Below are 27,015 nucleotides of genomic sequence, written 5' to 3'. Positions count from 1 at the left end.
GACTGAAAATCAACCACAGTAAGGCAGATATCATGACCTTTTATATTGCCTCACCATCACCAGTAGAAACATTCACATATTTGGACAGCACCATCAGTCAGGATGGTGGAACAAGCCAGGACATCCGGAACAAAATCAATAAAGCCAGAAACACCTTCAGGAGCTTAATATAGTCTGGAAATCATCAAAATACAACACCAAAACCAAACTCAAGATTTATCAGTGCTGCGTACTTTCAACACTACTTTATAGTGCAGAATGCTGGGGCATGAGAAAGTATGACATGTCCAAACTGTCTTCATTCCATACAACCTGCCTTGGAAAAATCCTCCGTATATTTTGGCCCAGAACAATCTCAAACCAAGATCTATTGACACAGTGCAGCCAAGAGGACCTGAGCACCAGCATTGCCAGGGGGCGCTGGAGATGGATCCGTCATGTGCTTCGAATGGAAACTGAGTCCATCACCAGAGTAGCAATAAGATGGACACCTGAAGGAAGCAAAAACGAGGCCACCCGAAAAAAACATAGCAAAGAGCTGTGGAAGCTGAGCTGAAAAACCTGGGGCACAGCTGGGGAACCATTGAAAGACTTGCCAGTGTGAAAGCAGAATGAATTATATTGTAAAAATAAGAATGGATTAAAGAAATGTTGTATGTACCTTTAAGCAGATATAAGAAATGTTGAAATACAGGTGCCAGGAAAAGAAACATTAGGCATAAACAATGGTGCTAATGGCAAAACGTTAACAGAAGATGGGTAATAGTTAGTAAGGAAATAAGATATGCATGCCTAGCCCAGGTAAACTTATCAGATTCTGCTTCCTTTGTTATCTTGTTAAGTTCTCGCCCTTTTATCTGTATAAATAAGATAGTTTGTGTCTTGCATGGTGCTCACATTATCTGGGTGTTATTAGCAGAGCGCTGTGCTAATAAAACAGAGTGGTCTGACAAACTGAGAGTCCTGAGTCTAACTTTGACACCAGAAACAGACAGGAGCGGAGCTTCATCACTACCCTAAACACCAGAGGCATAATAGGAACATGATGATGATGATGATGATCAAACTGTGGGTCAGTAGCCCAATGGGCTTGTGACCCTGTTTTAATGGGGTCACCAGGGCTGGTGATAGACTTGCTGGGGCTAGGAGCCAGAGCCAGAGCCAAAGTCTGAGCCTCACCACCTGTGGCAGAAGCTAAAGCCTGAACCCCACTACCCAGGGCCAAAGTCCAAGCCCAAGCTCCACGGCCTGGCGCCAAAGCCAAAGCTTCAGCCCTGGGAGGCAGGGCTCAGGTTACAGGCCCCCTGCCTGGGGCTGAAGCCATTGGATTTCAGCTCCGCGCCCCCCTGCCCTGGGTGGTAGGGCTCAAGTTTTAGCTTTCCTCACACACACATGCTAAGCAGCTGGATTTAACAAGAGTTTGGACACCAGGAGAGAAGAGAGGAAGAGGGCACAGAAGACTGTGAGCCTGCACCATGAGGTGGATAGTGCAGTTGCCAAATGGGACAGAGAGAAGAGGGGAAGGAACAGGAGTGAGCACAGCAGCGAAGATGAGAGGTTCCATTTCTGACACATTGATTTTGTGGACTGTTGTTCCATAGCTTAGTACAATTACAACCCCTGAAAACAACGTTCGTTGTTGGAGTACAATATATAGCAAGGGAGAGCATGGTGATTTAAGGGTGGGCTTTATGGAGCTGAAGCCAAACAACAGGAAACACATTTTAATTGTCTCTGTGGTTCCTTTGCCCCAGTCACTCACCCAACCGACAATCTCAAAGAGTTTCCCTTCCCCGCCCCTTTGGTGGAAGCAACTCCCCTTCTGGAACGATGATTGTTTATTCTTCATTTTTACGGGCCCTTGCAACTGCCAGTCAAACAGCGTGGGCAGGATTCCCTGAACAGAGTATGCCAGCAACAAATCTACAACACTGGAGTACTGTGTGCCAAGCTGTAATTACACAGCCTTGCTATGTGGCCTTGGATGAGCCGTGATGGCCAAGTAATTACACACAGGGAAATGTGCCTTTTACATTAACCCTTGAGGGCTATGAGTCAAGACTTGTTCACAATGTAATGGGATAATAAAGAGCAAATTACACATTGATGTCAAAGATTTAGGCTCTTGATTCCAAGTTGTAAAGGACCAAACTGCAGATGTCTGCCTCCCCTTTTTCCTCCCACCCCCAGCCATGTCTTTCATTTTAAATGAGATTTCATTCTATCAGAGCACAAAATGGGACACTATCATTAAACTGCACCAGAGTTTCCACGGCAAACTCACATTTTCATTCCATTGTTACTTTACATTTATTTACACTGTGTCTTTAATACAAAAGCAATAGCAAAAGGTGATAGCTGGTTTTACGGGCGTAAAGAGCTCTCCCAGGATTATAACTTTATACAACAGTGGAGGCAGGGGACAGTTTGCCCAGGCACCTACAAAAGTGCCACGGGGTCGCTGATGTCTATGTAGTTAATTATATTGTACTCACCATCGTGACTGTCTGAACACTGAGTAATAATACCTCTCTCTTGGGTAGCACTCTTCATTGGTAGGTCTCACAGTGCTTTACAAAGGTCACAATCATTATCCTCATTTTACAGATGAGGCACAGAGAGGTGAGGTGAGGTGATTTGCCCAAGGTTTCCCAGTGGCAGAGCTGAGACTAGAACCTAGGTCTCCCAGCTCTATCCACTAGGCCACACCGCCTCCCATAGTGTTAACATCCACAGTGTCTACCAGACAGGACGTTGTTTTTACATTTTCATCCAACAGAGCCAGACATGGAAAACTGCCTGGTGCTCAATTTGTCTAGTGAAGAAGAATTAAGGGTGATGGAATCTGGACTTGTGGTTCTAGGTATCACAAACACAGAGCCTGAGCCTGCAAAGAGAGCCACACAAACCCTTTCCCTGGTGCAGAATCCTTAGTGCTCCACTTCAAAGGCACCGTTTGCTATGGGGAAAGAAGACAGCTGCCCCCACCCCGCGCGCTTTGTTTGCCACTCCCCCCCACCCTTTTCATAGGTCTTTAGCAGTGGTGGGCAGCCTGCGGCCCACATGCAGCCCGTCAGGGTAATCCGCTGGCGGGCCGCGAGACAGTGTTTACATGCCCATCGGCAGGCACGACCGCCTGCAACTCCCAGTGGCTGCGGTTCGCCGTTCCCAGCCAATGGGAGCTGCAGGAAGCATCGGCCAGCACATCTCTGTGGCCTGTGCCTCTTCCCGCAGCTCTCATTGGCCGGAAACGGCAAACCGCAGCCACTGGGAGCTGCAGGCGGCCATGCCTGCGGATCATCAATGTAAACACTGTCTCGCGGCCTGCGAATGGATTACCGCATGCAGCCCATGGGCCACAGGTTGCCTGCCACTGGTCTATATGCACCACTTCTTCTCCCCCGACCCCTGCAGGCTATATAATCAGATATAATGTTCTATACGCTGATACAACTTGGAGCCCCACAGAATTTTTCTGAAATGACATTGCTGCTCTACTTGGCCACAAGGGGCCTGTACACATGGAACTGTTTGCAGGATCGGGCCCCTGAACAGCTCCAGCTCTTTGTAGTTTATGCAATACCAATTAAAGATGTTTTCATTTTGTGCTCATGTTGCAACTCCAAACAGATTGGAATTTTTAAAGGGAACTCCCTGCTAGCCTAGTATAGTTCTCAGTTTCACTATACACTGACCCTACCACGTGTTTGGGAAGGAGGGGGGAGCGGATGTTAAAATGAATACTACTATTAAGGGCTGTACCATAGTAGCTCTCACACCACCCGCAGGGCTGCTTCGGTTAACTATAAATACATTATGCTACATGTCCGTGTCGAATACCAGAATGCCAGTGCACTACTCCTCTCCCTCCCCCCCTTCCTGCTGACTGACAGAGACCTGCTGAACACAACAGAGTGCAGGTGCGGGATAAAACACTGAATGGAGCCTCAGGAATAATATTAGCACCCACAGGATTCAAGTGCAGGGCAAACCCACCAGTTAAGTGGTTCTCAACCTTTCCAGACGACTGTGCCCCTTTCAGAGTCTGATTTGTGTTGTGCACCCCCAAGTTCCAACTCACTTAAAAACTACTTGCTTACAAAAATCAGACATAAAATCACAAAAGTGTTACAGTGCACTGAAAAACTGCTTACTGTCTTATTTTTACCATATAATTATAAAATAATTCAATTGTAATATAAATATTGAATTCACACTGCAATGTAAAGTGTACAGAGCAGTGTAAAGTGTACAGAGCAGTAAAAGCAAGTCATTGTCCGTATGAAATGGTAGTTTTTGCACTGACTTTGCTAAGTGCTTTTTAAGTCGCCTGTTGTAAAGCTAGGCAAATCTCCAGCTGAGTTGATGTACCCCCTGGAGGACCTCTCAGTGCTCCCAGGCATACCCGTACCCCTGGTTGAGAACCACTGCACCAGCTGGTGCCAGGGGCAGGAAAGAGTTAAGCTCTGCTGCCACCCAACTTGGTGGCTTCCCCTCTCAGGCTGAGCGCGACTCACTCATTTCCCCAAGCCCTGCAGTGGTGCTGGAACAATTTTTATAGTGGGGGCGCTGAAGGCGGAAACCATGTATTTGGGTTGTTATTACTACTTCAAGCCTGGGGGTGCAGCACCCGCCCCCCTCCGCACTCCCTACGCTGCCTAGAAAAAGTTTGTTTCCAGCAGAAGGGGGGACACAACGTGCCAACTCTCCTCTCCGCTTGTCAGCGCGCGGATCCCGCCTGCCACGGCCTTGGCCAGGCTGGGACCCGGAGGGCTCGGCGGCCCCTTCTGGGCGTTCAGCAGCGACTGTGAAAGTGCCCTGCAGAAGAGCAGCGCTCTGCCCTCCGCCAGGGCACCCCGCAGGGCTTGCGCCCCCCGTCCCCGGCACTGACCCGGAGCGCCCGAAAGGGGTCACTTACCCAGCAGGGGCATGGGTGGCGGGGGGGGCTGCTTGGGACGAGCCTCAGCAGGAGGAATCCGGGAGCAGGCGGCTGCGGCAGTGGCGCCTGCGGGGTTTGAATGGCGTTTGCTGAGGCCCCTCCTTCACGGGCTCCCTCCCCGCCTCTGTCCCGTCCCCGATCGGCCTGACACAGCCCGTCCCCGCCACATGCAAGCGGGGGAGGCGAGAGCAATGGCGAGCCGTGCCCTGCCCACTGATGCCCGGCTGGGTGGCTGCACTCCGCAGGCTGCTGCTCTGGATCGTCTCCAGTTGGGTTGCAAACAATCCTTCCGGCCCGCCTGTCCCGTCCCCCACGCCCGCTCCACGGGAGGCTGCAGCTCAGCCCATCATGTGCCCGCCGCCCCTTGCCAGGCTTGTAACCGGGGGGCACGGAGCCGCGCAGACAGCGGCAGCCCGTTATGTAACCTCATCAGGGGGCTTATGCAACGGACAGGGGGATCTGTGCGGGGCCCCGGCGTTCAGCGCCAGCCTCCGGAGCCGGGGAGCAGCTTTCAGCGGCGTCCCACTCACATCAGAAAGCCAGCTCCCGCTTTCACAATTGCCTTGGCACTTTTGGGCGACGAGCCGCAAAATCCGTTTGCCTAGTAAGCATGGCTTCTCTGCCTCGTCCCTGCCCATCTCCTCCTCCTCAATCCCGCCGCGTGTGTGTGATGATCCCCCAGCTCCTTTCCAACGCAACAGCTTGCTATGTCATACACACGCAGGATTATGACTTCATCCTGGGATCAAGCTGAAGGAGAAGCTGAGTTAAGAGGGAGAAAGATGTGATTAAAGCTAGAGTCGCCTCTGCAATGGGCAGGGCATTACAGGGAGAGGTAAATGAGGTTTGTGGTAACCTAGTTCCAACCGTCATAAGGCCCACGCACAGCAGGTAGGTTGTTTGACTCTGAAGGGTCTTGCCTTTTATACTCGGTTATTTTAATCCTGCACTGTGCACATCCAAGAGCTGTGTATTACTTTAAAAGCAGCATAAGTGTTGGAAGGATGCACTTAACAGAGCAGGCTGTTTTCTCTTAATACCTTTTTCATACACCGCTTTTGAGAAGTAAATGGTGACCTTACAAAACAATTACAGATTCATCTAGGACTACACACACTGTTGTCACAAGGGTAATCAATTCCATCTCAGAAATAAGAACAGCAGCTTCTATTTTAATATCCATGAGTATTGTTTATATTATAGTAGCACCTCCTGGCTCAAACTGAGAATTGGACGCGATTGTGCTAGGTGCTGTACAAACACAGTAGCAGATGGTCCTTGCCCCACAGAGTTTATAATCTAAACAGACAAGACAGCCAAAAGGAGACAGCATCCTCATTATGCAAATGGAAAATTGAGGCAGAGCTAAATCTCCAGTCTTATAAAGAGTTATATGCTAAACCAGTATGGTCAAGCTCGAAAATTCAAAAAGCATTACTCTGGTTTCCATAAAGTCACAAGACTGGCTTAAAAAATGTTCTAATTCCCTTCTTTTTTTTTAATCTTGAGGCTCCGCATTTTCGTGTTTTTCTCTGCAATCATGAGGGCTAGAAACTTACTTTATAAAAAGGCAGGAGTCTGATGTAATCACATGACTTCAGGAACACGGGCTTTATGAAAGTCACCAAGTATGAGACTCGTGATAAAATCATGAAAGTTGGCAATGTTGCTTTATACTTGGAAATAGCTCCATTGAGACTACACGAGCAATCTGCAGCAGACCTGGAAATTGGACTCAGGCTTTCAGTCCCAGACCAGTTCCTTAACCACAAGGCTATCTTTCCTCTTGAATTACTGCCCATAAGATAGGCCAATAGTTTCACACTTCATCATATAAACCAATAGGAAAAAACAATTCCAGTTTGTCACAAAAACAATATCAAAACAACCAAAGCTCATTCAAAGTAAGAACTAAGAAACTGAAAAACACGAACTGTTGTGATGTTCACTTCCATTCTCAATCAAGTTGCCATATGCATTTGATCAAGATAAATTATTTACCCTGCAAACAAATCTATTATGCTTCTGCCCCTACTGCATATATGTATTTATATAAAAACAGAAAGACCAAGATGTTTTGATTTTTCAGCACTAAGGTAGTCTTTGTTTACATAACCAAATAAAGGAGCACAGGCAACAAGAAACATCCTACAATTTGACCTGTAGCATCAGAGTATTTAGCTAGAATCATTAAAAACCACATTGTATCAAGCAATTCCCATTCTGTCTCAGGTTAAAGCTTTTCTGTATCCTCATAACATAATTGAACAAAAATCAAATGAATACATAGAACTCTGCATTACAATCATTAGTAAGGTTTAAGTGAGGGTGCATTTCCTAAAAGAAACATTGGGGCAAATCTAAACAGATGAGGGTTTTTTTGTTTGTTTGTCTGTTTGTTTTGTTTTAATGTTAGATCTAAACTTTCCATTGCTTGGACACATCCACTACAACATTTCTGCAATCCATTAAAAAGGTATAGCCAAAGTGACTGCATTGAGCCCTGAACTTGCTTTTAGGTGTGCTGGATTTAATAAAAAAGTATATATTGCATGTAGCTTATACACTATTATCTACGGTACATCTATAACTAAATAAAACAGGGATGTGTATCACTGGTTGCTGCTGCACAGAATCAGAATTACTCAACTTCACATCACAGTCCCTGGAAGGTATTTAGACAACTAATCCTCAGGGATTTCAAAGGGAAATAGGCACCTAAATACCTTTGAGATTCTGGGCCCACAAACCTCTGGACTGGTTCGCTGGCCCTTGGCAGTAAAGTTCCAGCACACTGCAAAAGGCTCCCCCACTCCCCTGCACTTCTGCCATCAGGGCCGTCCTTAGGATTTATGGTGCCCTTGGCGGGATTATTAAACTGGTGCCCCTGTGCCTGTCTTGTTCTTAGCCACACAAACATAAGCTTACACTATTGGAAAACTTGCCACATGCATATTATTAAAACCAGTTTAACTTAATTAAGCACACTGTAATGCTGATGGACTAGCACTAAAGAAGTAGCACTATAGAAAAAATTCTGATTTGACAGAATGATACAAATAATATAATTTTTTAATTTGTCAACATTTTATTGGAAATTTATATGAAGAGGTATTGAAACAAGGATTTGTTTTTATTTAAAAGCAATCTTTCTGGGGTTTTTTGGCTGCAAAATCAGTAATAATGTCATCGTATGACAAAGACAAAGTGATGTCTTGTTTGATTGCAAGACTAGCAAGACCAGTCAAGTGTTCCTGACTCCTTGTAGAGCGGAGATAGTTTTTAATGAGCTTTAGTTTTGAGAAACTCTGTTCTCTTGATGCTACTGTTACAGGAATTGTCAGTAGAATACGAGTGGCAATGTACACATTAGGATATATGTCAACAAGTTTGCTGGTATGAATAAACTGTGCAATGTTCATCATCAGTTTTGCATGTGGCAACATTGATGACAGTGTACTCAATTCTTCACACAGTTCAAGTCCATTTAAATCAAAATGATCGCCATGCTTCAGGAGGCTCTCTAGGTCAGGGGTCCCCAACATGGTGCCCGTGGGTGCCATGGCGCCCGCAGAGGCCTCTCACTGCACCTGCGTACTGGCCGGCGGACGAGCATCCGCGGAAATGCCACCAAAATTCGGCAGCATTTCGGCGGCGACACCTCTGGATGATGCCACTTGCCGCCAACAAGCGGCATCATCCAGAGGTGTCGCCGTTGAAATGCCGCCGAATTTCAGCGGCATTTAGGCAGATGCTCGTCCACCGCCATGGTCCTTCCTCTGGCACCCGCCAGATTAAAAAGGTTGGGGACCACTGCTCTAGGCTCTTGCACTTTGTCATTAGTTGCTCTTGTTTTCCTATTTCGTTGAATCTAGTCCTGATCAGCCCACTTCCAGCTGAGTGAATGGAACCCCAGGCCAACAGCGGGTTGAGTGGCTCAGCCAGGGTATCAACCGCCAGCCTGCTCAGCCTGCTGCCAGCCTGGGGTTCCTTGGGGATCCCCAGGCCAGCAGTGGGTGCTGAGTGGGGCTGGCAGCTGGGACCCGGGTGGCAATGGGGCATCAGTTGTTGGAGGGCTCTATTTAGCAGTAACAGGGCTATAGGAAAGTCAGTCAACATTTTTTGTTTCTCTGATGAAAACTGGCCCACTCCCTTCCCCATATCAAACTTGTCACAAATAATTGTCAACAACTTAATTTTCTGTTTTTGGCTAAGATATTGATTTTTAAAAAAAAAATATTGAAATTGAATTCAGGATTGCTAGCAAGCATTTTTGGCAAACAAATTTGTTAAATGACAATCTAAATGGCAACACAGTACTGCTTTCATGCTTGGCTCACCCCCCAGCCTGCTGGTCCAACAGCTGCAGTAGAGGAGGAGATAGGTGGAAAACTGCAGAACCCCAAAATCCACCTCCTGGGGTGCAGAGTGGCAACAGCAGCAGCAAACCCTCAGGTTTGATCACACACCAACGGGCACCACCGCCAGCCCAACAGACCATGGTGAAGTTAGCACAGAATCTGATCTCAGGGACGGGGCACCCATGGAGCCACAGCAGCTCATCCTGCCCTGTGCAACTCCCCCTGGATAAGATGGATCACTGCCAGGCTGGGGGAGAGACGTGCTCCCCAGCTAGGGTGACCAGATCCAGATGTCCTGATTTTATAGGGCCAGGCCTGATATTTGGGGCTTTGTCTTATATAGGTACCATTACCCCCACCTAGGGTGACCAGACAGCAAGTGTGAAAAATCAGGATGGAGGTGGAGGGTAATAGGCGCCTATATAAGAAAATGACCCAAAAATTGGGACTGTCCCTATAAAAGTGGGACATCTGGTCACCCTACAGGTGAGTTTCCTTCCCCCACCCCTTCCCAGAGACCCCAGCAGCCAATCCCCTCCCTCAGACTGTGCTGAATTCAGCTCTCTCTAGGACCCAGCAGCCCTGCTCTTACATGCTCCACTGCTTCCCGTCTGTCCAGGCTCCCGGCAGAGTGGTGCCCCCAGACCTAGTGGTGCCCTAGGCGGCTGCCTGTTCTGCCTATGGCTAAGGACGGCCCCGTCTGCCATTGTTTTGGAAACCTCCCTCCCCACCTAGGAGTGACAGGGTTAACTTACTAGCTAGTGTGTCAAGGGACTGAAAGGAATATGGCAGCATAGAGAGTGGCCAGGCTTCCCAGGCCATCCTCAACAAAACAGTGTAGGCCAAAGTCCACATAGCACTTACAGAGGAGCTTCCACAGGGCTGGGTGAAGGGGGTACAATGGTGCAGACGTGACAGTGCCTGTTCCATATCCATGGATCCATCTGATTTTCTTCCCCTTAGCCTGTGGAAATGGATATAACCCTAAAGCATTATGCACCCCATGTGTGTGTCAAGATTGAGTAATCATATTTTATTCTGTATCTACACTAGAAACAATTATTCAGTCACCATTACGAGCAAAGGAGCCACCCTAATGGAGGCACTGACTCAGTTGCTAAAAGTCCTGCAGATAAGAAATGAGGTTACACTCTTTGATCTGTTATGGCAGAAAAAAATGGTCTAATGCATTCAGAAAGATTTCCTTTGCCATTTGAACCGCCCCAAATGGTCAGTGTTCAGAGACACACTTTGAAGGTTGTGTTGTTTTTACCATTAAATCAAAATGTTGATTGCATTGAACTTCTCTTCTAACATTTCCCAGTGTTGATACCAGATTTTATATTATTTACCAAGTTACACAGCTGATTGTCTCTTGCCATTGATGACAGTTTGTGATATGCTTAGGTCTAAAAGTCATTATCATTGTACATACAACCAACATGATTAAACAAATGAGTACTCATGCTTAGAAAACCAGTCTGCTATGCAAACAATGGAAGGGTGACCTCAGCAGGTATCACTTCACACCTAAAAAAGTAGGGAGAGATTAAATGATTAAGGATGAAGTACAGAGGTGCAGAGCCTGTCAAAAGAACTGAACAGCAGCTCTCTCTTTCTAAATATATGTTTTTTTTCTTTCCAAGATAAAAGTCTTCTCTCACTGACAGACCTTTGTGGTTTGATTTAGTGTGCAGCAGTTTCATACATTTCCTGTGACAGGCAGAATGCCTAAGAGACTGGGTGGAAAGCACCAAACAGTTGCTGGCAAACAATAGTAACATTTACATTGGCACGGTTTGATCTTTAGGCGGAACCTGTGCAGCATCTTTACAACAATGCGGAAGCATTTATAGCACCACAAGGTAACTGGGCTCTTCTATTTTTAGTGCACTACACCCATTTGCACATTCTTGTGGTTGATGACAAGCAGACATTATAGAGAATCTATGAAATTCTAATGTTTCTCTTTTCTGTTCTTTGTGGACAGGGATGTACCCAAACCAGAGAGAACTGCAATCCTTACATTCCTGAAAACTATTATTCAAATGTTATTAACTCACTCTGTTTTTTGATGCTGCACATGGCTGTACAGCATTCAGAGGATGTCACTAGAGGAGCTTACAGAAAACTTCTTTCCCTACTGGGAGGGGAACAAAGAGTTCTAAAATCCAATGAGTCAGATCCTCTGGGGCACTGCTCACATACCTTGTGCACTCACTAAAACAGGAGTTTTGTTGCTGCAAGGAACATAAATAAGTTTGGACCTTTTGTCTGAGCAATCTTGGTAGTGCCACTTAACAGATGATACCCAAATCAGGTACAAAGGATATCTGTTAAATGCTTTTCTCCCAGCAGTCAGATATGTCCAAAGAAGCAGCAAGTCCCTGAAGCATCCTTACATGTGAAGAAAGTCTAGCTGCACATACCACAAGAGAACATAGTGGACAAGATCCTCAGCTGATGTAAATCAATGCAATTCTATTAAAGTCAATAGAGCTATGCCAATTGACACCAGCCGAAGATCTAGCTCAATTATGCTTACACAGTTATGGGCAAAACAATTTTATTATAACATATGGTCTGCAAGCTAAGATTCTTCCCATGAATATAACATTTGCTGCAGTCTCGCAGTATTTTTGAGTTTACACACCATGTAGCAACAATCTGTATCCATATTTTGGAGACATTTGAATCTTTCAGGACATTGGAAATATTCATAAAAATACAATTGGCACAGGCTTGATCAAGTTCCCCCTGCTGGATCTCACCATTGTGTTTTGATCCACACTGTGCTCATGCATGTGCTTTTATGCTCCCCATTGTCTGGGCAGGCTGTAGTCAAGGTCTCTGGGTCCAGCCCTTCTGACTAGGGGCGGGTCTAGGAATTGCACCGCCCCAAGCAGGGCGGCACGCCGCGGGGGGCGCTCTGGCAGTCGCCGGTCCCACGGCTCCGGTGAACCTCCTGCAGACGTGCCTGCGGAGGGTCCGCTGGTCCCGCAGCTCTGGTGGACCTCCCGCAGGCACGCCTGCGGATGCTCCACCGAAGCCGCGGGACCAACGGACCCTCCGCAGGCATGCCTGTGGGAGGTCCACCGGAGCCGCCGCCCCAAGCGCGCGCTTGGCACGCTGGGGTCTGGAGCCGGCCCTGCCTCTGACACACTTGATGGGGACAGAATCTGTCTGATCTCCCTCTTCTGGAAGTCCCAGAAATGCTGTCTCTCTAAGACTCCACGATAGCTTATGCACCCTCTTATGGCACTCTGGTTTATAATGTACCTGATTGTTGTAGAAAATAGACACGGATTTTGCAAGAGGATTCCTAAAACAATCACTTTTTATTTTAGGCTGCACAGTATATATATATATATATATATATATATATATATATATATATATATATATATATATATATATATAGATATATATATATATATGTATTCATAGAGAATAAGGACACAGTTCCTTGCCTCTATTTCCTCACCACTCTTGGGAGTTCTTTGGGATTTGGTCACAGTCCTCAGGGGAGTGTAGAATTCTTCCTCTCCCCCACTGCCCTTCTATATAACCTTGCCTCCTATCTTCCTTGCCCTCAAATGGCCAGAAAGAGAATCTTCCTTTTATAGACTTCAAAAAGTACCCCATCAGGTGATCTGTCACTTGGTCACCACCCACTGGAGTCCACACTTGACAAACTGGTTTGCCCTAGGTGGTAGGCAGCTCTTTGTCCAAGGGTATTTTCATTTGAATGATCATCAAGGTTTACGGGCCTGCCCTTGTTAGCTCTCAGGTGCAACAATTTCATCTGGTGCAAGAATTTCCCCTGAAATCTCCTAGATATCCCCTTTGTACCTGATTTGGGTATCATCTGTTAAGTGGCACTATCAAGATTGCTCAGACAAAAGGTCCAAACTTACTTATATTCCTTGCAGCAACAAAACTCCTGTTTTAGTGAGTGCACAAGGTATGTGAGCAGTGCCCCAGAGGATCTGACCCACTGGATTTTAGAACTCTTTGTTCCCCTCCCAGTAGGGAAAGAAGTTTCTGTAACCTCCTCTAGTGACATCCTCTGAATGTCCACTGTACAGCCATGTGCCGCATCAAAGAACAGACTGATTTAGTATTAAAATTATTTAAAATCTACACTATGCCAGGAAAAGCCCTGATGTTGCAGTTTTTTTTATCATTCCAAAGACGACATTGGTACACCACACAAATGCCCTGCTTCTCACATCTTACATCACTTTTTCAGGTCTGCCAAGTGACTCAATAACATTTGAATAATAGTTTTCAGGAATGTAAGGATTGCAGTTCTCTCTGGTTTGGGTACATCCCTGTCCACAATGAACAGAAAAGGGAAACATCAGAATTTCATAGATTCTCTATAATGTGTGTGTGGAGGGGTTAGGGGAGAGGAAAGAAAAACTCCCTGCCTCCAGGGATATATTAGGTTGTTGGAAGCAAGAAAAGGAAAAGAAACAGGATCAGGAACTTTGGAGACAGAGGTTATGTCTACATTATGGGTGCTACAGCAGCATAACCATGGCACCAATAGCTATGCTCCTGTAAACCCACAGAATATATGCCGGCTACAGTGACAAAAGGGTTTTTTCTATTGCTGCAGAAACTCCCCCACCCGAGTGACTGTAGCTTGGTCAATGCAAACATTCTTCCATTAACCTAGCTACGACTAATCTGGGGGTTAGGTCAGCGCAGCTCACACCCCTGAGCTCCGTAGTTTTGTCAACCTAAGATCAGATCATGTAGATCAGGCCATAGCAGCAATTCAGTGCTTGTTTACATACCTATCCTTGAACAACCACAGAGTTATACTAGTATAAAGGTTATTCTGGGGGCTTGTCTACACTTACATTTTATAGTGCTCTAACTTGCTGGCTCGGGGGGGGGGGGTGAAAAATCACCCCCCTGAGCACTGCAAGTCTGAGCACTTCAAAGCGCTAATGCAGACAGGCTCCCAGTGCTCAGACCTAATCCCCTTGTGGAGGTGGATTACTAGGAGCGCGACCACACTTGCACTCCTAGAGGAATAAGCTACACTGGTCTAAGGTGCTTTTTTACTGGTGTAACTGTGTCCACACTAGAGGTTGTTCTGTTATAACTATTTCAGTAAAAAGCAACACACCTCTACCCAAAATAGTTATATCAGCACAAAAGCTATGTGTAGACCAGACCTCACACAGGTTAGGAATGGGAAACAATCCTATTTTAATAAGCAGGGGGCTTGATCTCAAAGTAACAGGAAGGGAGAGGGCAGTGGTTGGGAGGAAGATTAGAGTAGCTGCAGCTGGAGTGGCATTAATTATTTCAAGGGCTGACTGGCTCACTCTCTCCATGAGCTGGTTACAGGTGGGAATGCCTTTGCTTTCTTTTTTCCTATATTTAGTGGTCTTGCTAGAGATAGATTCCAGGTGCTCTGTCTTATCCTCATCTTTCTGATCATCTTGTTACTGTCTTTACAATTTACTTCCAAAATTCACCATTCTGCAGGTTTCTCATCAGTGTTTTTCAGCAGGGTCTCCTCCCAGCCACCTGTAGCCTATTGACTTAGGGAGAGGAACAGTCTAATATGTAAATAGAAAAGTTGTGTAATGATGGGCTTGGGGAAAGCACTATGCTAATGTTAGAGATAATCTCTCTTTCCGCTTTCCTGTACCTTAAGCTTACCTCTCTGGAGGGATACAGACCGGAGTTTGGCTTTCTAAGATCAGGTGTTGTATCTATATATATAATACAGAGTTAAATATGAGAGAATAAAAGTGACAAAATCTCTAAAGGAAAAAAATGTACAAAACCATTCTCTATATAAATACATAATGGTTTACTTATAACCCATGAAACTTTGAATATTGTCAATAGCAGCTTTTTAAAGATAATACTTTTGCAGGGGTGGGGGTTGTTCCCCAAGTTTTACTAATTGTTATTACCATAAGTTCAATGCAAAATATGATTTATGCACATACATACAGTCCCTTAAAGCACTTCTCTGGGACGATTTATCCTTCTCAGTCTCTGTGGAATAGTACCCAGCCAAGATGTAGCACACACCAGCTCCTTAAAGTTGAAAAACAAGGGATAGTCCCACAGTCTCCTTCAAATTCCCTTGAATTTTTGGAACGGTCTGCAATTTGCACAGCCTGCAGCATATCTAGTCCTCTTCTCCAGTAGGGTGAGGAGCCGTCAATCTAATCCAACAAAACTGGCAAAATCCCTGAAACTCAGTCCTTACAGCAGACACTTGTAGTCTTCATGCTGCTTCATCCCCAGTGTGGCTTCCACTCCTATTATTTATAAACTTATCTCCCTTCCCTTGAGTTCCCATTGGTTGCTCTTTTGGAGTTACTGTGCGTGTAACCTGCCAGGTTGCTTGCCCATAATGGAAATCACCCAAATAGCTTCAAACAGCTAATGAGCACACCTAGTAACTGCCACCTCTAATTTCGGGATGCTCAGGACCATCCAGCAGAGTCACCGTATCTAGCTCCAGCAAGTCTGCAGGCACACAGGATGCTATCCATGAAGGGACTTATGTGTTGCATCACAGCTCTTAACGTCTAGGAACCTAGAAAATCACAGGAACAACACTGCAATCCGCAAAGCCATGTTAGTTGCCAAGGCTCCCTATACAATGAATGGGGAGAGAGAAGCCAGTGCAGTAGGCTGGAAGCTGCCTATGCTACCCAAAGGGAGATGCTGACAACAGGGGTGTGTGCTAAGCCTTGCCCCTCTCAGAGATAGATGCTTAAGTCCGGCCTGCAGGGAGGCATCTATCTCTGTTAGTGATCCACAAACAGGAATCCCTCTCTTGGAGTCAGGCAGCTTGGGCACCTGAGGCATTTCTTGTGGGACTCTATTAGACACCTGTCTTGTTCCACACAAACTGGCTGGAGGCAGAGATTGTCACCCACTTTATGACTTTTAGCCCAGAAGTTAGCACACTTGCCTGGGATGTGGGACATCTAGGTTCAATTCCCCCTTCTTCCAGAATGGAAGAAAGGATGTAAACAAAGGATCCTACCTCTCAAGAAAGTGTTCTAACCACTGGACTACAGAGTCATTCTCACACACTCTCTCTCATTGGCCCAATGACAATTTAAGTATTTCTTTACAATGGAACACGTGGACAAACACCTATGTTCCCCTGGTTTGTGACTTGCTCTGGCGTTTAGGCAGGAGACAGGCATCCAGACATGTAAAGGGAGGCAGTGCACGTACTCAGAGACAGAAACAAAGGCACTTAAGGAACTTTTACTCTGAAAATGTAGGCACCAAGTAAGGTTAGCTATGCACCAGGAGATTTATCAGGACTTTTGTGAATTGCAGTGGAGCCAAAACTGGGACTGGGTAGGTGCCTAATTACTTTGTGGCTCTGAGCCAGAGTCCCTCAAAACAAAACTGAGAACTGTGTATCCTCCCCATTCTTTCCTCCCTTATTTACACCAATAAATGCTGCAGTGGAAACAGCTGCAAACTGAACAGGAACAATGCCACTGAGAAAAGATGTTCTCTTTACCTCACAGTCCGCAAGTTGAAATGATGGCCTATCTGTACTATTTGGGGGGAAATGCTATAAAAAGTATAAGCAGCCATAAGTAATAAGGAGCAAGAAAACTTGAACTCCCTTGTCACCAAAGAAAAGTAAAAAAATTGGTACAACAGAGATGACACCAGGGTAAAAAAAAATTAACAAGGGTCCCCCACCATGAAGTTTGTCAGGGGGAAAGTAAAAAAATACCCATCTTGATCAATCCTGATCAACTCAAGTGTAGTTTGTTTGTATGCCAATAAAGAAACCTCAGTGATGAGGCTGGAGTTGAACTGATTGCTTGGATTTCAGACAACCGGATAAAGCATTCTCCCAGAACTGAATGAGGTGTTCTGGAGAAGCCGAGTTTGAGGGAACCCCCAACCCATAGAAATCATTTATATTCAGTTCTGAGCATAAACAACATATAGGAAAGTTTATTTTACTAAAATAATCCTGGCATTTGCTCTTATTAAGTTCAGTGGCAACCAACTGCACTCCCCTCTCCAATTTCTTTATTCACAATGCACAGTGATAAATGAAATGTTGCTATCTTGATCTTCCTGACACACAACTGCCCAGAATCTCCCTTCCCCCTCCACCTATACTACTCACTCAGCTCTCAAGCATTCAGACTTCAGATAGTACAGTTTATTGTTATTTGTATGCAGTCTTTCAACTAGCGGGAAACAGGTGCATGGCCAAAGGACTCTTGCTGGCTCATGTTTAAATGCTGCAGTTCTTGAAACAAACCTTTATTTCCACTTTCCCCAATTTGGCATGTGCCTTAACCCGTCCACTGCTGCAGCTCTAAGCTAGAGTGGAATGTGGTAATGTTCGCTTGGCTCATCAATGCCTCCAGGTGAAGAACCTGATACATCTGGCAGCTGCATAAAACATGTACTTTTCTCCACCTGCCTACCATGTCTGGCAGCAATCAAAAAGCTAAAACCAAAGCAAATATGTGCTGAGGCCCAAACAGCTAATCATTTAGAAAGGAGTCCTGGCAAATAAATAACATCAAAGGCCATTTGCTTTACTGTACTTATAAAGAACAAGGCCATTATCAAGGGGAAAGGGGTAGTTATTTCATAATCCAAAGCCATTTCCAGGACTTTGTATACAGGATGAAATTAGCATTTGGCTATGAGGTTAAACGGATGGCCCAGTCACTCACAGGCCCAAGAGACATTTGTAAACACCAAGCTGATGATGCAGTTGAGTGAAGTTCACTTTCTTGATTCAGGTACTCAATCCTGCAAGATGCAGAGTACTTCCAGGGAGGTGTTCAGCACCTTCGACTCCCATTGACTTCAATAAGAGTAGGAGGTGTTCAACACCTTGCAGGAAGTGCTCAGTATCATGCAGCATGAAGCCCTAACTCCATTATGATGAACCTACATAAGTGCTTACTGTTTAGCTTATATCTGAGCTAGTCATTGAACAACCAAATATTTGTATGTGGATGTATATCATTTGTTTGCAGAAAGGGAGCGTATTACTCTAAAGGGATATTGTCAGCATAAAACCTCACATTTCGGTGTGAAAACTCTACTCACTAGTAGTGCTGCAAGTTAACACCTGAGATCACTATAAGGGAAAGAGATTGGAAACAAAAATCTCATTTCCTCCCAGTTTGTTTACTTTGTGCATTTGACAGCACTTTGTAAAGAGTCCATTTTAATGAGTCCTCAGAACACTCAGTTAAATCAGATTCCCAGTTCTATTGATTTTTTTACATTGCAAAAGGGGAAAGAAAGACATTTTAAAATATAAGAAAATAATTGTAAAGCCATAAAATTCAGCAGAGCCCTTAACTCATTTTTTAAATGAACATTTAAGTTTATGGTGTCCCTAAGGATAACTAATTTTTAGTCCTCACCATGGATATTCTGACTCTATTCTTTAAGTCTTTATCACTTGTGTTGCAAATCCTAGGATGCCTAAATCACCATATCCTCTAGGGCATAATTACAAATGGTGACCCATATGGGGATTAGAACCGCTAAGAACCTTTGAAGACCAGGATACATTTCTGATGCATTACTCTCACTAATTGTGTGGCTCTTTATTTCCCTCTAGTGGCTAGACCACACACAGAGGCTTATGAGTCTGCTACTGCCTTTGAGCTAATGCAACTTTTGTCCTTTATCTCAAGCGGTGTTTTAATTTCTAAAAAATGATAATAAAAACACCCAGCCACTGTTTAGGGTACCTTGACAATCTTTCTAAAATTTCCCCAAATAAATAGACCAATCAATCTCTCTAGATCAAATAAAACTCGGCAGCAAGCTGAACAGAAATTAATGTACCCCCATGCAATTCCCACAGCCCCTTCTTCTCCCTGCCACTCCCAAGTCCCCTTGCACAGCCAGTCTCAGTTCCCCCTTTCCCAGTTCATCAGATTTGTCTCCTCCCCATGCCCAATGTTCCCCAGTCCCCATTCCTGAACTATTCATCCACCCAGTGCCTCCCAACCACCCCAAACTCATTATCCCAATCTCTTTGCTCAGCCAGGACCAGTTCTCACCACAAACTGGTTCCACATACATCAGGCCTTCCCCACCAGTTCCCAGCCCTCCACCCCTAGTTCCTCCCCTCTGGTTTCCAACCCATCCTGTTTCTCTTCCTGGCTCCCAGTCTCAATCTCCTTGCTCAGCCAGTACCAGTTTCCCTTTCCCCCTCACTAGCCTCCAGTCCCAGTCTCTTCCCCACAAGTCTCCCACCTTGTCCCAGTCTGCTCCCCCTGCCCTTGCAGGACCAACTCTTTTCCCCGCTGCATTTGAATCAGGCAGCTTCTTTCTCCATGTTGCAGGAATCCACCAGGGGAGGCACTGAGAGCACAAGCCAGGCTCCCTGCTCTCAGTTCTGGTGCCTGCCTCTGAGCCCAGCACAGACATTTCTGGGAAAGTCTTCCTCAACCTGTGGCTGGGAGCATGCCCAGTGTAGAAGGAATCTTCAGAGATTTTTAGCTGTTAAACTCCAAGAAGTCTGTATTAAGCATGTACAAACTGCAATTTTTCAAAGGCTCAAACCTTGGCCACATCTGAGTGAATTTTCTTAGAGACAATAAAAGGCACTTCCCTTGCCAAATGTCAAGCCCATATTCCAAAGCACAAGGGTATTACAGCATCTCAAGGAAAAGGTCACCAGAATTTTTAATATGAGCAAAACAACATATTTGTCTCTAACCTCAGTCTCGGAAATCCTTGGGATATTTTGGCTGAAACTGTTCAAAACAATTCAGCTTGAGGCAGACTGAAATTTTCCATGCCAGCAGTCCAACTGGTTAAAAAGTTTGGTAAACTGAAAACAGGGTTTTATCATAGAAAGCGTTGGGCAACCTTAATAATAGGCAGCACTACTCACACCACCTATAACATCAATATCATTTTGACAAATTCTAATTAGAGGCTCATTTGAAAACTATTCTCTAGTCTCCTGTCTCCCCTTAACATCTCAATAAATATATTACACATTCTGGTGAAGAGGTTACAAGTTTATATTTTTATAGAAAGAACAGACACCTGACAAGTCTTTTTACAGCAGCGTCACCGACGATATTATTGTTAGACCATCAATAGATTGCATGTACTCCTTCACAGCTAAACTTTTTTAAGAGGGCCCAGATTCACTATGAGAACTACAGATTTGTAGGCAAAAGCAAGTGATGCAGATTGGGTACGTTTAAGTTTTAACAAGACATCTTCCTTCTTGCCACCATATAAAACAAAAACAAAAAAACCTCCCATCATTGTAGTACAAAGTGGCCCTGGTGACCTGTACGAAGAACCTGAGCAGTTCATGTAGTCAATGGATAGGTTTATACTACCAGACAATAACCTAAAGACAGAATAAAAATGACTTTATTGAAAAAAATACTGCAATTGTAAAAGATGTTTGAAAGCCTAAAAATGTTTAAATTAGGGTAAAATTATGTATCAAAAATTGAAGTCAGGAAATTCAAAGAAAGGCCTCTACAAATATCCCTAACTCCATCACCCCTCCATACCCTGCTACAGCATGTGCCAACTCACATGACAACTTCACATCTATGCTAAGTATTACAAATAAATAGGAATGATATAAAAATGAAAAAGCATCACTCTATTCATATTCATACCTCTCTGGGCAGTAGGTAAGAATCTTTGAAATATGCAAGGTCACATGGCCTTCTATGTTCAATAAAATGAGCTGACCTGTGGCAAGTTTTGGTAACACAGATACATATTTTGTTACGTGTATGGGAAGTCTGAAACTATAAGGGGGGGGAAGGGAGAGAAGAGCTCTACTTTCTTAATCTTCATACAGAAAGGAACGTAGGGTAATTTAAATTGGTAGCAGTTCAGCTGCCTTGATGCTGTTGCTCACAGTGGATCAAGTAGATAGCAGATATTTAGCGTAGGTAGAGCGCTGACTAGAGTGAAAAAATGGGATAGGAAAGTGCTAAGTCATTGGTCTTGGTAAGAGACAAGATTTTGGTGCAAGTGGCTCACAAGATTAATCAAGAAGAGCATGTAATGGAATAGGTAGCTCTTACACTAGTATGGATTGCTACTGAAGGGATGGGATGGAAAGTGACTCATACTAGGAGCACAGGAAGAGGTATAGGGCATGTCTTAAGGAGAAATGTCTTGATGAGATATCTGTTGGTGGTGGCCACTACCTTTCTCCTGCTAGTTTCAAATATGTTCAGTAAAAGGGTTCTTTTGCTTTTCTGGCTTCCTTTCTTCTGGGGAGGAGTTAAGAGTTCAAGGAAGGGGATGAGGCTCTAGAGAGCTTTAGGCTAGATGGATGGGGTGGCAGTCAGACTGGTAGCTCTGGCACTTATCACCCAACATATAACTGGAAAAATGCAAGGAAACATCACTGATGGGGAAGTACAGCCCAGTTTGCTAAAGCCATGGGCTGACTTGTCTTACCAGGTGTCTCCAGAGAGGATTAAGCTGATGTGTGGGGAAGCAGAGCTTCCCAACAAGCTCTCCAGACTCCGATCCCCTACCCATTGGAAAGCAAGGGTCTTGTGGGCTGCGAGCAATCATAGCACAAGTCTTCTTGTTCACTGCTTTCCTGCTCCATGATGATGGAGAAATGGAACAGGGAGAGGCTATGCAGCTGGTCTCATTCAGGGAGCAAAGTTCTGCAGATCTGGTATTCAGTGGAAAGAAAGATCTGTCTCTCCCCTCTCCCTCCTTAAAAGCCAAGATTACACTTTTGTATCACTGTTTGTGCCACTAGAGGAAGAGAATCTGGCTCTAGGGCAGAGGTATGGGCAAGCCCCAAGGCCTTACAAGAGAAGTCAGGCTGAGCCTGTACCATCTCAGACTGGGAGAGCTCAAGATCTAGAAAAAGCCATTTCCTGTTAGAGGAGCTCAATGAGAAATCCCATATACAGTAGTAGTTGAAGGGAGGGGCTCTAACTCTAGCTTCTAATATAAAACTAATCACCATCTTTACTACACAGAGACTAGTAGCTCTCTAGATTATCCAGCTACATTGTATAAGAGTTAATACCTACTGATCTCATAATAGTCAAGAACTGGAGATTTTTCTATTTAGCATGGAGCACAGACACCAACCTGGCCCTCAATAGGTTTGCGTCTGCTGATAACCAGACTCCAATTCCATCCAACTTCTTCTGCAGAGACCACACAAGCACTCAGAATGTCCTGGTCATTCCTTACACAGTAGGGCTCTATGCTTTACAAAGCAGACCAATTACTGATATGCAGCATATTATACCTTGACACTATTTAGAGTCAGACAATCTATGGGTGGTCCAGTTACTCTGATGTTTCTTGTTCTTCAAAACCAAACATTCAGAAGCCCCATAACCATACCTTCTGTTTGCTGGTTTTGGAACTCACTGTTTTCTTTGGTAACTAGCATGCTGCAATTCTTCTGTATACCTCTACTGAACTCCTCCCAAAAAGAAAACACCCCACTTTTATTTATTTTAGTAGGCCAGGTGTAGAAAGACATCTTAAGAATGAATGCAAAAAAACCCTGTAAAAACCCTTTAGAGTCTCCTGAGCACTAAAAAACAGGATTAAACAAAGAATTAAGAAACATTTGATATTTAGATCATTTTGCACTATTGTTTTTATTAGCATCTAGTTTAGAGTGATCATTTATACTGTAGCAACACCTAGTAGCTTTAGCCAAATCATATTGTTACTGTGCTAGCACTATAGGTTTCTCAAAAACCTGTATAGGTCATTCTTATTTACAGTTCAGGGAACATAATAGAAAACAGATAAAGAGAAATAATTCCATTGTTGGGTTCTAGATGCCACTCAAGCCACTTTAACTTCTGGTATTGGAATAACAAGCTGATCAAAATGAAGTTTAAAGGAGCTTCCTAATCTCACTTGCATTCTGGAATACTAGAATAGATGCTAGCCTTTGACAGTTGTGTGATGAGTTGCAGAAAGCATTTGTATTCTTTCAATAAAAAAAGGAAACAGGCAAGTGAGTGACTACAGTTAAGTCTTAGCATATTTCACAAGTGTTTACTAATAGTCTTTTTATTTATCCAGAGATGTATAGCTAGTTTTGTACCCCATGAAGCCAAGAGTTACACAAGGATCTGTTGTGTGGTACTGAATAATGTTGTATTATGTAGCATGAGCAATGTCAATAGTACAAGAACTATACAGTTAAGTAGTTCACTGGAAGTGTGCTACAAATCAATTTAGCAACTAGGTGCCCATTATAATAGGCAATCCATTCAGATTACAAGACAAATTAGAGGGATTGTATAAGCTCTGCAACTTCACTTAAATGTTACTTGTTTTTATCATGTATTACAGGTCTTCATAATGAGATGAGATTGGCTTCCCCAACAGAAACATCTGCAACATTAGGGGTGCATAAGATGTCCTTAAAATTCCCAATGAAGCCACATTCAGATTTCTTCAGAGCAGGTGATTTGAATCACTAACCTGGCAAATAAATAGAAAGGTTTATTAATTAGTTTGAATTTTAGAAGATTACAGCTGAATAAAAATTACAACTAACAGCAATGACTAGTTATGGTGAAATGGTTAACAGACTTAATAGCAAGGATCTCATCATTAATTGGCATCTATTTTATGGGATGGACACGTGCATAGGATAATACAGTTTATGCTACACAGACAAAGGATCTTGTTCGGTTTCAAGTTTATTCAGTGTTGTTCCTGCACATAAATCCAAATATACATTTGGAAAGAACAGGTTTGAAGGAACCACCTGAAAATTTATAGCAGTTTTTAGTGTTCAGCAAAAATTGGTATTTGCTAAACAATATCAGACTGCAAAGTTACTCTTACTGTTGGTAGATGGATAATGACATGGAATAAGTCATTATCTCCGTGGCAACAGAATTAGGACTGTCAGAGGAATATTGCACATGGTTCTGCTATTACTCTTACAGGCATGCCTCGGCTTCCTCAGACAGATGCTCTCTCTGCAAGCCTGGTAAGCCCCAAGCACAAACAACCAAGGGCGGCTCCAAGACCACAGACATATCATACGAAACTCAGAAAATCCTGGGCAAAGTTTTTAAGAGTGACAAACACATGGAGCCAATGGTGAATAGAATCTGGGCACCTAAGTGCCCATGTCATTTGTAAAAGCAGGGACTTAAACACCTAAATCACTTCAGTGACTTTAAAATTTTACCCTAAGATACAGCCAGGGCTTTGGAGCTGTGCTCCACTTCAGCTCCAAGCAGAAACCTGCAGCTCCACTGCTCTCAGGGTATGGCTACATTTGTGAGTTGCAGTACTGGTGGAGGCTTTCCAGCGCTGCAATTAGTAAGTGGCCACACCTGCAGGGCACTTCCAGCGCTGCAACTCCCTGGCTGCAGCGCTGGCCGTACACCTCACTCAGCATGGGGAATAAGGATTGCAGCGCTGGTGCTGCAGCGCTGGTCATCAAGTGTGGCCACACACCAGCGCTGTTATTGGCCTCCAGGGTATAAGGGTGTATCCCAGAATGCTTTTAACTAAATGACTCCCTTTGTTTTGTTATGCAGCCTCTTTGTTTTGTTGTGAGCCTCCGGAGCTCCCTGGAGCTGCTCTACTGGAGCTGCTTATCAGCTCCTGTTTGCTGTGATCAATCTGTGAACAATCAAATGAGATCCTCCTCCCTGCGTGATTCACAGGGGTTGAGTGTTTGCTCATTCACAGGGTTGAGTGTTTGCTTTGCTTGAGAGAAACAGGGGGAGGGGGCAGAGGGGGGAAAGAGTATGTTGGATGCAGGCTGTTTGCAGTTAACAGTAAGGGGGTGGGAAAATTCTGATTTTGCACAGTGTCAGTTCCAAAAAACCACTCTCTCTTGACCCCCCCCCCGGTCCGTCACACTGCCCCACACCCCCCCTCTTTTGAAAAGCACGTTGCTGCCACTTGAATGCTGGGATAGCTGCCCATAATTCATCACTCCCAACAGCGCTGCAAATGCGGCCACACTGCAGTGCTGGTAGCTGTGAGTGTGGCCACACACCAGCGCTGGCCCTGCACAGCTGGACGACCAGGGCTGCAACTACCAGCTCTGCAGAGTTGTAAGTGTAGCCATACCCTCAGTGGAGTTCCATGCTCCAGCACTGGGCTCCGCTCCAAAGCCCTGGATTCAGCTTTTAACTGGTACTAGAGCAGGGGTCGGCAACCTTTACTATCAAAAGAGCCATTTTGCCCCCTCTTCCACTAAAGAAAAATAGTCTGGAGCCGCAAAACATAACACCGCTTATAAACTATTAAAAGTTTTAATCTTTTTTTAAATTTTACCTGTTACAACAACAGAATACAACAAACAGAAGTGCAGTGTGCATGTGTAGGCCTACTTTGAAATAAATTAAACACTGAACTATGCAGGCCTTTGAGTCCTTCCTGTATTTGTGTAAAATTAAAATAAAATGTAGCCCACTTTAATATAAAAAAAACATAGTTGCAGCTTAGCAGTTTTAAAAAAGTAAACATAAAATTAGGAACGTTTTTTGACAAGTCCATTTCAGTGTGCTCTCATCCTCTTCAGGTTTCTTTCTCGGCCAGCAATCAACCGAAGCACCTGAACATACAATAAAAAACTACATCAGCTCCGGGTCTGAAACAAATGTTTTTTTCTGAAGAATAATAGCCTATTAAATACTAGTGTTCTCACCTGTTTAATGTGACTTCTGTTTCTGAAGCTCGATGCTGATCTTCCCTATGTCGGGGCTGTAAGATGTGACTTTGATCTTCACACAGGACTGTAGGCTCTCATTTGTGAGGCGGGAGCGATATTTGGACTTTATGAAGTTCATGCTCGAGAAAACTTGCTCGCATAGGTATGTTGAGCCAAAGATGGACAGGACTCCAAATGCATACTTTTTCATGTTCATATACGTGTCGGGAATGGCACTCCATGTTTCAAAAACAAGTTTGTCGGGTTTGGGGAGGTTTTCAATATCATTCCATTTGTGCTCTTTAGCGAGAGTGGCCTTCTGACGGGCGACTTCTTCGAGATCCGCTGTCAGGCTTTTGAACTTGGACACCCATAAGTCTTTATCCGCTAAGTCGGCCAGTTCAATTTCAAGATCGGGCTGACTTATCCCTGTGAATGCGGATATGTTCAGCAGGGATGGGTCGATGTCCAGTGGTGTGACAGGGAAGGACAGTGTTTTTTTCCTTTCTGAACTCGCTGAATCTTCCTCCAAATGCAGCTTGCATTGCCATAATTGCATGGTGTAAATAATCACAATTTATGTGATTGTTCTCTTCTTTGAACTCTCTCAGGGAGGGGAAGTGAGAGAGTGTACCTCTCTGTACATCTCTGGCAAACACTGTCATCTTGCGCTCAAACGCCAGAACATCCTCCAGCAACTGCAGGGCCGTGCTTCCCTTTCCCTGGAGATTTTTATTCAGCGTGTTTAAGTGACTTGTCATATCCACGATGAAATAAAACTTTTCCAGCCAATCGAGGTCTCCCAGTTCGGGATAGCTGAGGCCTTTGCTTTCCAAGAAGGTTTTCACATGTTCCAGACAAGCAGCGAAGCGTTTCAGCATGTCTCCCCTTGACAGCCACCGAACTCTGTTGTGCAGCAGGAGATCCAAATATGCGCTCTCGACTTCATCTAACCATGAACAAAACTGTCGGTGGTTTAACCCATTTGCAATTATTTTGTTCACTATCTTAATAACGAGGTTCATCAC

General features: G+C 44.5%; 1 protein-coding gene, 1 long non-coding RNA gene and 1 other non-coding gene across 4 annotated transcripts in view; 1 reads left to right on the top strand and 2 right to left on the bottom strand.

Annotated features, from left to right (window-relative positions):
* SYNE3 (spectrin repeat containing nuclear envelope family member 3) overlaps nucleotides 1–27,015 on the bottom strand; it is a 105,583-nt gene that overhangs the window by 76,609 nt on the left and 1,959 nt on the right. The window contains exon 2 of the mRNA XM_039533854.1: nucleotides 5,470–5,678. The gene's annotated coding sequence lies outside the window, so the exon portion shown is untranslated. The remainder of the gene's footprint in view (nucleotides 1–5,469; nucleotides 5,679–27,015) is intronic.
* LOC120403103 lies at nucleotides 5,666–25,919 on the top strand. 2 transcript variants are annotated; one of them, XR_005597467.1, is made up of 4 exons: nucleotides 5,666–5,830; nucleotides 23,656–23,769; nucleotides 24,261–24,304; nucleotides 25,859–25,919. It is a non-coding gene; the product is annotated as an uncharacterized LOC120403103 (long non-coding RNA). The 2 variants fall into 2 exon arrangements; XR_005597468.1 differs by lacking the exon at nucleotides 24,261–24,304 and having other exon boundaries at nucleotides 5,667–5,830.
* Nucleotides 24,083–24,352, bottom strand: LOC120405469. The gene has a single exon (XR_005598584.1).

Source organism: Mauremys reevesii, linkage group 4, assembly GCF_016161935.1.
Source record: "Mauremys reevesii isolate NIE-2019 linkage group 4, ASM1616193v1, whole genome shotgun sequence".
NCBI lineage: Eukaryota > Metazoa > Chordata > Testudines > Geoemydidae > Mauremys > Mauremys reevesii.
This window is presented reverse-complemented; position numbering and strand designations above follow the sequence as displayed.